Source organism: Rattus norvegicus, chromosome 2, assembly GCF_036323735.1.
Source record: "Rattus norvegicus strain BN/NHsdMcwi chromosome 2, GRCr8, whole genome shotgun sequence".
Lineage (NCBI taxonomy): Eukaryota > Metazoa > Chordata > Mammalia > Rodentia > Muridae > Rattus > Rattus norvegicus.
Genome location: NC_086020.1, coordinates 50,581,692 through 50,592,760, shown reverse-complemented (window position 1 = coordinate 50,592,760; position 11,069 = coordinate 50,581,692).

Sequence of the window (11,069 nt, the reverse complement as noted above, 5' to 3'; positions counted from 1 at the left end):
CACCAATCGGCCTGGTATGTTAGCATTTAGAACTCACCAATCAAAAAAAAAAAAAAGAACTCACCAATCGACCTGGTATGTTGCTGTCTCTGTGATCTCTGTCCTTGGGAGGCTGAGGCGGGCAGCAGGACCAAAAGTTCAAAGCTGTTGCATGTACAGTAACAATCCATCTCAAAGACAACAGCATAAAACTCTCATAGTTCATCAGAGATACAGAGACTCCTCCATCTACCGAGGTTTGTTCCTAGGGGTGGGGGGGGGAGTCTAGCCCACGCATTGTGTTGAGCAAAATGAAACCTTAATCTTAGCAGTAGAAGTTTCCCTATCTTTCCGTACAATCTCTTTAACCCTATACAGTTGAGAAGTTTGACCAAGGGCTGCAGAGATGGCTCAGCAGTAGACTATGATTGCTGCTCTTCCAGGGGACCTGAGTTACGTTCACACAATGCATGTTGGGTAGCTCACAGCTATATATGATTCAAGCTCTAGGGGATCAAAGACACCTGGCTTTTGAAGGTACTTGTACATAACTATGTGTACATATCTACATGCAGACTCGCACACCTACACATAATTAAAAACAATAAAAACATATCTATCTAAAGAGGACGGAAATTTGACGGTTTGTATATGCTTGGCCCAGGAAGTGGCACTATTAGGAAGTGTGGCCTTTTTGGAGTAGGTGTGTCACTGTGGGCCTGGGCTTTAAGACCCTCACCCTAGACGCCTGGAAGCAGTTTTGAGGAAGGCATATCAGATATCCTGCATATCAGATATTTACATTATGAAATAGTAGATATTTACATTATGATCGACAGAAATAGCAAAATTATAGTTACGAAGTAGCAGTGGAAATAATTTTATGGTTGGAAGTCACCATAAAACAAGGAGCTGTATTAAATGAAGGGTTGCTCTTAGACTCGCTTCCTATCTTCTCATTCTAAACAAAAACATACACACACCAAGAAAAAGAATCTATAATCCTTTAAGTTAGAAATGAAAAGGAGAGGGGAGGAGGGGAGAGGGGAGAGAGATTATAAAATCGAAGAGTTAAATCATGAGCGGATCCTATTCCCCCCCAATCCCACTGGGGGAAAAAAAAAAGAAAAGAGGTTTGTTTAGCTCATGATTCTTGGGAAATAAAAGAGGCTGCAGGAAAGGCTTGAATCAAGAAGCAGTACCCAGGGCCCTAGAGAGCTGTCCTTGAGTCATTGCCCTCCGCCTTCCTGGGCATTGCCAAGTTTGTTGCCCAACTACTCCGGAGGGCGAACTTACACTCCAATCAGATTCCCCCTTAGCAGGAGGTTACAGTGTGTCTGGACCTGCCAGTAGATAGTGATTTCCCTGAAATGCCACTGGATACAAGAGATTGGACGTAGCTCATGTGGAAGAAGCATTCTCTGTTGTTGACCCCTGCTCCCTAGAAAGCTGGCTTTTGTGCTTTGCAGAGCTTCCGCTGGACCAGTTAAGCACGTCTGACGCGCGTCAAACACAGGAGCTGGCAGATTTCCTTTTTGAGTTGGAGAAAATACAGTAAATGTAAAATAACTGTTGAAGTTAGTGGAGTGCAACAGTGTTAATTTTATTTTTATCTTTTTCTGTGTTCTGAAATTCTCATCAGGAGGAAAAATTAATCATTTTCTTCTTAAAAAAATGATTATTTGGAAATTGGGCAGTTAGCTTCTTTTAAAGTAAATTTTAAAATTCTTCCAGCTGGGGCTGGGGCTGTAACTCAGTGAAATAGAATTTGTCTCGTGTGTCAGAGGCTAGAGGTTCAATCAAGCTTTCTAACAGAAGGAAAAAAAAGTCGGTAAAATCTAATGTATGTGTCATTTTAAGAAATATGCTCCCTATAATCCCAGTACTCATGAGGCAGAGGCAGGTGGATCTCTGAGTTTGAGTCCAGCCTGGGTCTACAGTCAGGGCTACCCAGACACACACACACACACACACACACACACACACACACACACACACACACACACACACACCTCCCCTCACATACAAACACCTAGAACATCCACACTCAGAGATTAGCCCCTCAGGGGTTTGCTATGGTCTCCACACTATGACATACAACTATTCAGATTTTAAGGATCTGGCTTTATAAAGACTGACTTCATAATATTCTCCCTTCGGCTTCTAAACATAAATTGAGCGTGACAAAAGGAGAGCCAACAGGAAGGTGTTGAGACATTGTTTTGAGTGATTACTCTATGGGGTTTCCTTTCCAGAACACTTGACTTTCTAGTTTGTCCCAGTCATGGTCTTGTGGACTTTCTGCCACATTTGATTTCTTTTGTCTTTACTGCTGGTATCAGCAGCAATTGCTACAATAGTGCTAGGGGACAAGGCCCTTCTAAACGCAGTGGTGGTTGCAGCCTCCTCTCTCAAGTGTCAGCTATGATCTGAGACTGGCTAGACTGGTCTTGGTTCCCACTTTGCCCTGTGTAGCTTGCTCTTTCTCCTGGGATCCCATAGACTAAGTCTTGTTTTTCTCCTCATATTGGCAGGAGTCCAAGATACCAAATCAAGCCAAAATGCATTCTTGAAGTATATTCGTTGTCTTCTCCCTCCTCCTCTTCCTCCTTCTCTCCTCTTCCTCTTCTTCTACGTCTTCTTTGTCATCTTCATGTACCTTCATATAACTTACTGTTTGGTACACTCACGGGTATACCCAGACTCACCAGGCTGTAATGCCTACCCCACTGTCTATGAGGCTGAAGGGATAATTGAGCAGCATCTTCCTCTCACGCAGACTGACGGTCAGGGAGACTTGGGAAGAGTAGTGCAATCTGCTCAACTCAATTTTGTTTTTTTTTTTTTAAATAACTGAGCATAGTTTTATAAAATTTTTGAAGGGATTATGGTCTATTGATGCAATGTAATTATATTTTCATTCACAGATATTTCCCTTATGACTTTTTTTTTAATGAGTGATTTACTTCCAGAAGCTGATGGGGAGGAGGGGGAAGCAGATGTATGAGGCTTACGACTCACAGCATCGAGGAGGCTAAGGTTAGCAGGTGGCCACGATTGGTTTTTATTTTGTTTTTTAAAAGACATTTTTGTTTTTCAATTACATATGCGTGTAGAGTTCAGAAAAGGGCCTCAGATCCTCTAGAGCTGGAATCACAGGCAGTTGTGAGCCTCCAATGTGGGCCTAGGGAACCAAGCTTGAGTCTTCTGTAGGAGCAGTACATACTCGTAAGCACTGATCTACCTCTCCAGACCTGACCGCCATGATTTCAAAGCCAGCCTAGTTAACATAGTGAGTTCTGGGTCATCCTATTCTACAAAGTGACATCCTGTCTCAGTTCTCTCCCCATTAAAACACAAAACAAAACAAAATGAAGGAATGACAACAAAAAACCCCATTTTTTTCCATCTTTATTAACTTGAGTATTTCTTATTTACATTTCGATTGTTATTCCCCTTCCGGGTTTCCAGGCCAACATCCCCCTAACCCCCCCCCTTCTTTATGGGTGTCCCCTCCCCACCCTCCCCCCATTACCGCCCTCCCCCCAACAATCACGTTCACTGGGGGTTCAGTCTTGGCAGGACCAAGGGCTTCCCCTTCCACTGGTGCTCTTACCAGGCTATTCATTGCTACTTATGCTGTTGGAGTCCAGGGTCAGCCCATGTATAGTCTTTGAAAACCCATGTTTTTAATAGCTTTTAATGTCAACAGATTATTCTATAACTGATTTTTCTGTCAGTGATGACAGTAACGATATTAGCTCTAATTTCTCTTTCATTACCAACTTCCTTCATAAACTAGAGGAAGTTAAAAGATCAGGCATGGTGAGGTACTCCTGTGGTTTTATCAAATTAGAGAGAAAGGCAGGAGGATCAGGGAATTCAAGGTCATCTGACACTAACTATACATAATGTTTTTAAGGTAGGCCTCAAGAAAACCATTTGGAGCAAGACATTTAAATATGAGGTATTCTCTACACAGGAAAACGGAAAGGCCAAAGATAGCGAGAAAGTCAGGCTTTGGACAAGCTGCTGTTAGGTATCTGAAACCAGGGAAAGAGGAAGCAGGCACTTGGACTGCTCTGATGCCAAACAACTTTGTAGGATCTGGTCAGTGGAGTATCTACACTTTCACAATAATGAAACTTGCACAACGACATTACTCTGAAGAGAATGCTCCTAAGTCTTCCTTGGTTCATACAGAGGCTCTGTTGCTGCTGCAGGTAACATTCTACCGTTTCTACCTGAGCAAACTGGAAAAAAAAATAAAGCTGACTTTTCAGAGGCAATGCTTCCTGCTCAAAGGCAAGTTTTTCCAGCACAGAACTTCTCACATGCTTGCTTCTCTACTGAAACCAGGGTGTGTTCATGTGTGTGTGTGTGTGCATGCATGCACTTGTGCACAGGTGAGTGTGCTTATCCTTGAGAAGGAAGGGTCATCTGAGGCATGGGCAACTCTGGAGTTAGGGCACATCCCAATCAAGGTCACACAGATCTTCAGCTGAGTCGCTGCCTCTGCTCTTGAGAATTTGAAAACATGAAATTCAAGGGTAGAGGAAGGAGGTGTTGGGACAGGAGTTTTTATTATAAACAGAAAGCATACAGGGGAAAGCTTAAGCATATACTGAGGAAGCAGAGCTCTGAAAGCCAGCCTTGCTGTGGAGGGGCCCCAAGAGACGGGGAAAAAACCAACACTATTTGTCTAAGGGCTTTTTATAGGACTTATGGCAGAAACTTGGATAAAGACTGGGTAATTTATGTTGATATTGGTTAATTCTCTGAACATCACACTGGTTGAGAGGAATGAAGGTCCACGTGATCTATGCATGTCCCCCAGGCCCAGTCACAAAGATAAGGTACTCTTCATGTTCAAGTAGGGGATTGGTCATGCCTCCAAGACCCTCCCTGTCCATTTTGGATTTGTCTTTAATGCCTGTCGATCATGGCTACCTGCTGGCCATTACTGTAGACTGGCATTGCTAGTCATGTGTACATTAATGTTGTCTCCCCAACTTAACCCACGGTGGGGTCTACCAATTGTTAATTACCCTATACTTTTTGATTTTGTATTTATGTGACTCGTGTGTAGTTTTGCCATGGAGCTAACTCCTACCACAGGCCCCAATGTGTAGCCACTGTTGTTATGGTTATCTCTAATACGTCTTGTCTGTGGTGTGATCTGAGTAATTCTCTTTCCTGAAATAGGGGGAGGCTTTTCAGAAGTGAAGGTTAGTTGGTTACAGTTGGCTTGATTAGGAAACAAAGGATTATAATTAGGATTAAATTCGAATTATAAGGAAAACAACAATGCTTGTGTGTGTTCCTCAAGGGGCAGGAACCAGTCAGCCTACCAACATTGGCTCAGAGCCTTGCCATTTCCCTTATCTAGTCAGTTTGGTTATCTCATACCCAGTGTTTACAATAACTTTAATCCTAACATATTTCATAACCCAACCTTTGTTGTTTTTACCTTATTTCAACCACTAAGTTATACTCCCAGTCTCTCCCCTCCTCATTTTCTCTTTGCTGTTTTTGAGGCAAGGTTTCAGTACCTCAGGCTAGCTTCAAACTTGCTTGTAGCTGAGGATAGCCTTGAAATTCCGAGTTACGTGCTTCTGTGTGTCACACACTGGAACTGCAGCATTGGTCAGTGTCTACCAACTGATACACGTCATCAACTATTCTTCCTTCTTTCTTTTTCAGACACACAGAGACATAGACAGACAAGGGGAGAGAGGGAGAGAGGGAGAGAGGGGGGAAGGGGGGGCAGGGAATATGCATGTCCAGTCAAAGGACAACTTACAGGAGCCAGTTCTCGATATCTTTCATGAAGGTTCTGTAGATCAAATTTAGGTTACCATGCCTGGCAGCAACTTGGATCCCTGTCTTTTCTTTCATCAATAAACTCTCTCTCTCTCTCTCTCTCTCTCTCTCTCTCTCTCTGTGTGTGTGTGTGTGTGTGTGTGTGTGTATGTGTGTGTGTCTGTCTGTCTGTCTCTCTATCTCTTTCTGTCTCTTTCTGTTTGCCTGTCTTTCTATTTGTCTGTCTGTATGTCTCTGTCTCTCCTCTCTCTCTCTCTCTCTATATATATATATATATATATATATGTATATATACCACAGATATATATATATATATATATATCACAGAGAGAGAGAGAGAGAGAGAGAGAGAGAGAGAGAGAGAGAGAGAGAGCGCAAGAGAGGGAGAGAATGTGTGTGAGAGAGATAGATTGGGAGACAATATAAAATCCTGTCTAGTTTATACTTCTGCTATTAGGCAGCCCCGCACCTAAAACAACCTAGACAGTAAAGAAAAATATGTTAGGGTTGGCAACCTTTTTGTTGGAAGTTTGCTAATGTCAACATTTCAGGAGGCTGATGTGCCAAGTGGCATGAGGAAGTAGATTTGTACCATGTGGGATAGATGAACTACTGGCTTGGATTTAAAGCTATACCACTGCCGTGGACACACCTGGTACTGTCGGAATGCAGTTGAGATCGGGCCAGGCACAGTGCCAGCCTATGATGTAGGCTAAGATTGATATCCTTGGACAGACTATAACTTCCTTAGAACTGCAAGCCTCTAATATAGGACAGTTGTTCATGCCACCTTCTGCCAATTTTGCCATGCAAAGCCTGCAGGGATTGAGCAAGTTTTATTATGCATTTTCTCTTTCACAATATTTCTATGGAATAGAAGTAGGTGTGTACAGTCCGGGTTTGCAGTTTGGGCTGGCCTGGAACCCTCTCTATAGAATCTATTTGCATTGAACTTGCAGCCATCTTTAATCTCTTTGTTCCTGGGGTTCTACATTCTATGGATCATTGGTAGCCAAAGCCCTGTTCCTCTCACGTTTCCACGTAGTTGCACGACAAATGATTAATATTCAACTTTCTGGTGAAAAGGAAAAAGATCCACCATGTGGTGATTCCAACCTCTGTGGTGGAATATCCTGACCATAGCTAATTTCAAGGAGCTAATACGAAATCCCTGAATATGGGGTTGGAAAAGAAGTGCACAGGTGGATTTGAAAGTTCGGCGGTGCCAAACGCAACGCCACACTGCATCCGAATTATTCCACTCCTTGCAACACCGTTCTGCACTGTCTCTACTCCTGTTTCCTTTCTACACTCCGCGTCTCCAGCATTCCAGAATTTGTCTTCACCACTCCAAACTCTATGCTCTTCTGTTCCCATTTCGCTCCATGGAATGCTACAATCCCCCATCTCTTAACAAATATTTGCTGAACGTGGGCCGCGTTTCACACGTCGGCTGAAATAGAGCAGAAAGGCTGTTGAACGGAGCAAATCACTCAGGCTCAGAGCCTCTTAAAAAAGGAAGCCAAATAGTAAATGTATTAGGCACTGTTACTGGGGCAAGCCCAAAGGACACGCACCAGTTAACGGACAGTCTGTCCCTGGAAGTGTCACGCTGTGATCAAACCAGGCATATTGAAGACATTATTTCTTTGCTATGATTCACTTCCCATAGACTCGTATTATCCTAGGTGCGGTCCTGAGAAATAGAGTCAGCTGGCTTGCCACGTCATTTTGATTTTGTCTTTTTGTAGCTAGGTGGTTGTTGATTATTTAGAATCAGGTTCTCACTCTCTAGCCAGGCTGGCCTGGAACTCAACACGTAGCCCAGGCTGGCTCCACCCAGCCAAGCCTCAAGCTTGCATGTCTTCAACTGCAACCTGCCAATGCTAACAAGCAACTCCATACCTGGCTGAGATGACTTTTTTTTTCAGACTAGCATCGGTGTTGTGTTATACTGTCCCTACATGCACATGGCCTCTAAGCACGTGAATGGGCACTAGACTCTAGATTTAGCATACATCATCACTGTCCCTTCATCTGCTACCCAACGTTGGCTGCCTGTCCAGGAGATGGGCCCTTGACTTGAAGTGGGCAGATCAATCCTTCCCCACTGTGTTCAAATGGTACCTGTGTGAAATGAGCAGAGAAAACAGTTCCTCATTATTTAAAAGAAATGATGTTGAGAAACAGAAATAGGAAGGGAGTCCTGATGAAACCCAACTTCCAGTTCAGTTCCTGAAGGGCCTGGTTTCTCTTATTCTTCTTTAATCCGGTATGTCGCCCATGTATGCTTCCCGACTCCTTGAGCCAACAAATCCCATCTACTCATTTCTGGTTCCAGTCAGAGGTCTACCATGCAACCTGATGGCTCCTGACACATACGATGCCTCAGAATGAGACTTCTGGAAGGCAAGGCTACACTGTAACTCCCAGGAAGTGGGTGGGCAATGCATTGAGACAGGTGCTTGCCCCGCGGCTCCCTCAGTCTACTTTCAGGATTTCCAGATAGTGGCAGACACATGGGCCTCACCGTTTCGAACTAGAGAGTATCTCTGTTCTGGGAATTACAAGTTACTTGTAGCAGATTCACCCAAATGATATGGTTGAAAAAAATCACTCTGTGCGCTGGTAGGAAAATGAGGAATTATTCGGTTGTACATAGGAGCGATGAATACATTTCTACTAAATCATGTTATTTCTGCATGTATAGATTCATCTCACTTCTCTCCTGCAACTGTTAAGGGACAGGAGCCTTTCTTCTTTGGATAAGAACATTGAGGCTTTTTGGAATCGAAAACAAGTGATGTTATAATTTAGGGATAGAGTACTTGCTTAGTAAACACAGTGTCCATAAAACAAACAGCAGAAAGAAGAAGGAGAGGCTGGTGGGGTAGTGCTGGTCTGTAAATACTAGCACTTGGAAGGCTGAGGCGGGGCATGGCTGAGAGTTTCAATCTAGCCTGGTTATAACCTAGGGAGAGACCTATCCAAGGAGGAAAAAGACCTTAAAGACCTGAAGAGGACAGAGCACACTGAAAGGGGGCTAGAGCGATGGCTCCGAGCTTAAGAGTGAGCATTGCTCTTTGAGAGGACCAGACTTCAGCTCCCAGCACCTACACCAGGTGACTCCCAACAGCCTGGAGCTCCAGCTCCAAGGGTGGCAATGGCACCTTCTGGCCTCCGAACAGGTACAGGTGCACAAAATAAAAACTAAAACAAGGAGGCAGAGAAAGGGCAAGGTAAAGAGGTGATCCTGGATGCAGGCCAAAGTGTGAATTATCTCATTTAAGTCTAGACCACATCACTATGCTTTTGATACAGATTTTATAAAAAAAATTATTTGGAATAGATGCTGGCTTTGCTACATCCTGTTCCAGATGTTTAAACGTATCACACCTCAAGGGGCACGGCCAAAGCGAGTTTAGCTTTAAACCAAACCAAACCAAACAAACAAAGGCAGAGAAAATAAAAAAGAGAAATTAAAAAGGAAACAACAACAACAAAACCCCAAAACCACAGGAGTTGGGCGTGGTGGCTTAGTCTGGCCTACAAAGTGAGTTTCCAGGCTAGTCAGGGATACATAGGGAGGTCCTGTCTTTTTAAAAAAGAAGTCAGACAAAAGAAAAAAGAAAGTCCGATCTGGAGCATGAGTAGTATGTAAGAACACTCCTCTGAAGCCTTTAGGAAGCTTTACTGCAACCACCACTGCTTCTTGACTCTGGGACGGAAGAAGCAAGTCAGCTACTGAAGCATAACTTCCAACTTTTCACCTCGCTGTCTCAGAGCTGAGGCTTCCAATTGCTAGCACTGGATCTTTTGCCACCGCGTGCCTTGGTAAACTCTAGGTAACCTTGAAGCCTTCTCTACCCACTACCAAATGGAGACTAGTTTCCCTAGTGATCCATCGGGCCTGTGATTGGTGCCCACATGGTCCTGTATGAGGACCTGCCAGGATTGGTTTATATGCTATTATCAGTGGTTTTACCCCTTGGCTATAAAATCAGTTTTTTTTTTTTTTTTGGCTCACTTTATGACAACATTAACCTTCAGTGAAGTCCTTCCAAGCCAGACAGGGAAGGGAAACTGAAGACCTTGGGTGGTCTGTGGATGAGCTCCTGAGTGTGGTCAAGTTTCAAGGGATATGGATCTGAGCAACTGTAGGCCTCCAATGAGTGCCACTTGTCACTGTAGTCAGGCTAAGGATCACTGTGTCCAAGGCCTATGAGGCGAGCTTTAACCCTGGAAAGCCCCACCTAACTGCTGTGGGAGGCTATGCTGTCTTCTGTTGTCACTAAGGGCTGTGGGAAACTGAGGATGACAAGAGGACAAGTGTGAGAACACAGTGTTTAAAAGGCTGGAGTTATACTGTAAGCCTCCAACCCCACGATAAGTCCTTCTCCCCACAGTGTCTCCCGAAATAAGTCTCTGCACTGTAAAGGGTTTGAAATTATATAATACTCCTCTAGGTTTATCTGCCCAGTCCTCAGGCCCCCCCAGGCACTCACTCAGGCTTGCTAGCACAGGAAAAACTTCCCCTACTCACTCACTGTTCCTATCCCGGAAGATCAAAAGGTTCCGACCACATGATTGATAACACCTCCTATAGTCCAGACACTGGTTGGTCTTAGAATGCAGAACAGTACACCTATGGTGTGCCAGGGGAAACTTCTTCGTAAAGATGCTAAAGAAAAGTACTTGGTGGAACTTGGTTCAGGTTCAGTAAAGGAGAGGATCTCAGCAGTATGGTTTTCCAGCTCAAGGTAACAGGGCCGGAAACTTTCCCTCGACTTAGTCCACAGAAGAGTGGCTTTTGAAAAGTAAGTCCCAAGCCAAGTATCCCTCACCTAGGGAGTCCCCTTGGGCCAATTTCTTATGAACAGAGCTGTGGGGAAGGGGAAGAACATGGGAGTTTTGGGAGTCTCTCAGAAAGAGCTTCATTTTCTAAAGAGCTCCTCAAAGAGGTCAAACTTCAACCTCGGAGCAACAAAAACCAAGAAGCAAAAGCAAAAGAAAACAACCCTCACTACTACTACCACCACCACCAAAAATCAAGGCATTAAGCAAATGGGAGAGTCCTGGGGTGATCTCCATGCTTTCTCCCTTTGCTTGATGTGATTACAAGGAACGACTTGTTCACTTTATTTATTTTTAATTCGTAAAGGTTTTTTCTTTTCCCCTTTCTCCCTCCCAGCCACTCCGGCTTGGGTTTCCATATGACTCATAATTCCTTCTGAAAGTGGAGTCGAATTCATAAAAGTGGTGGAAAG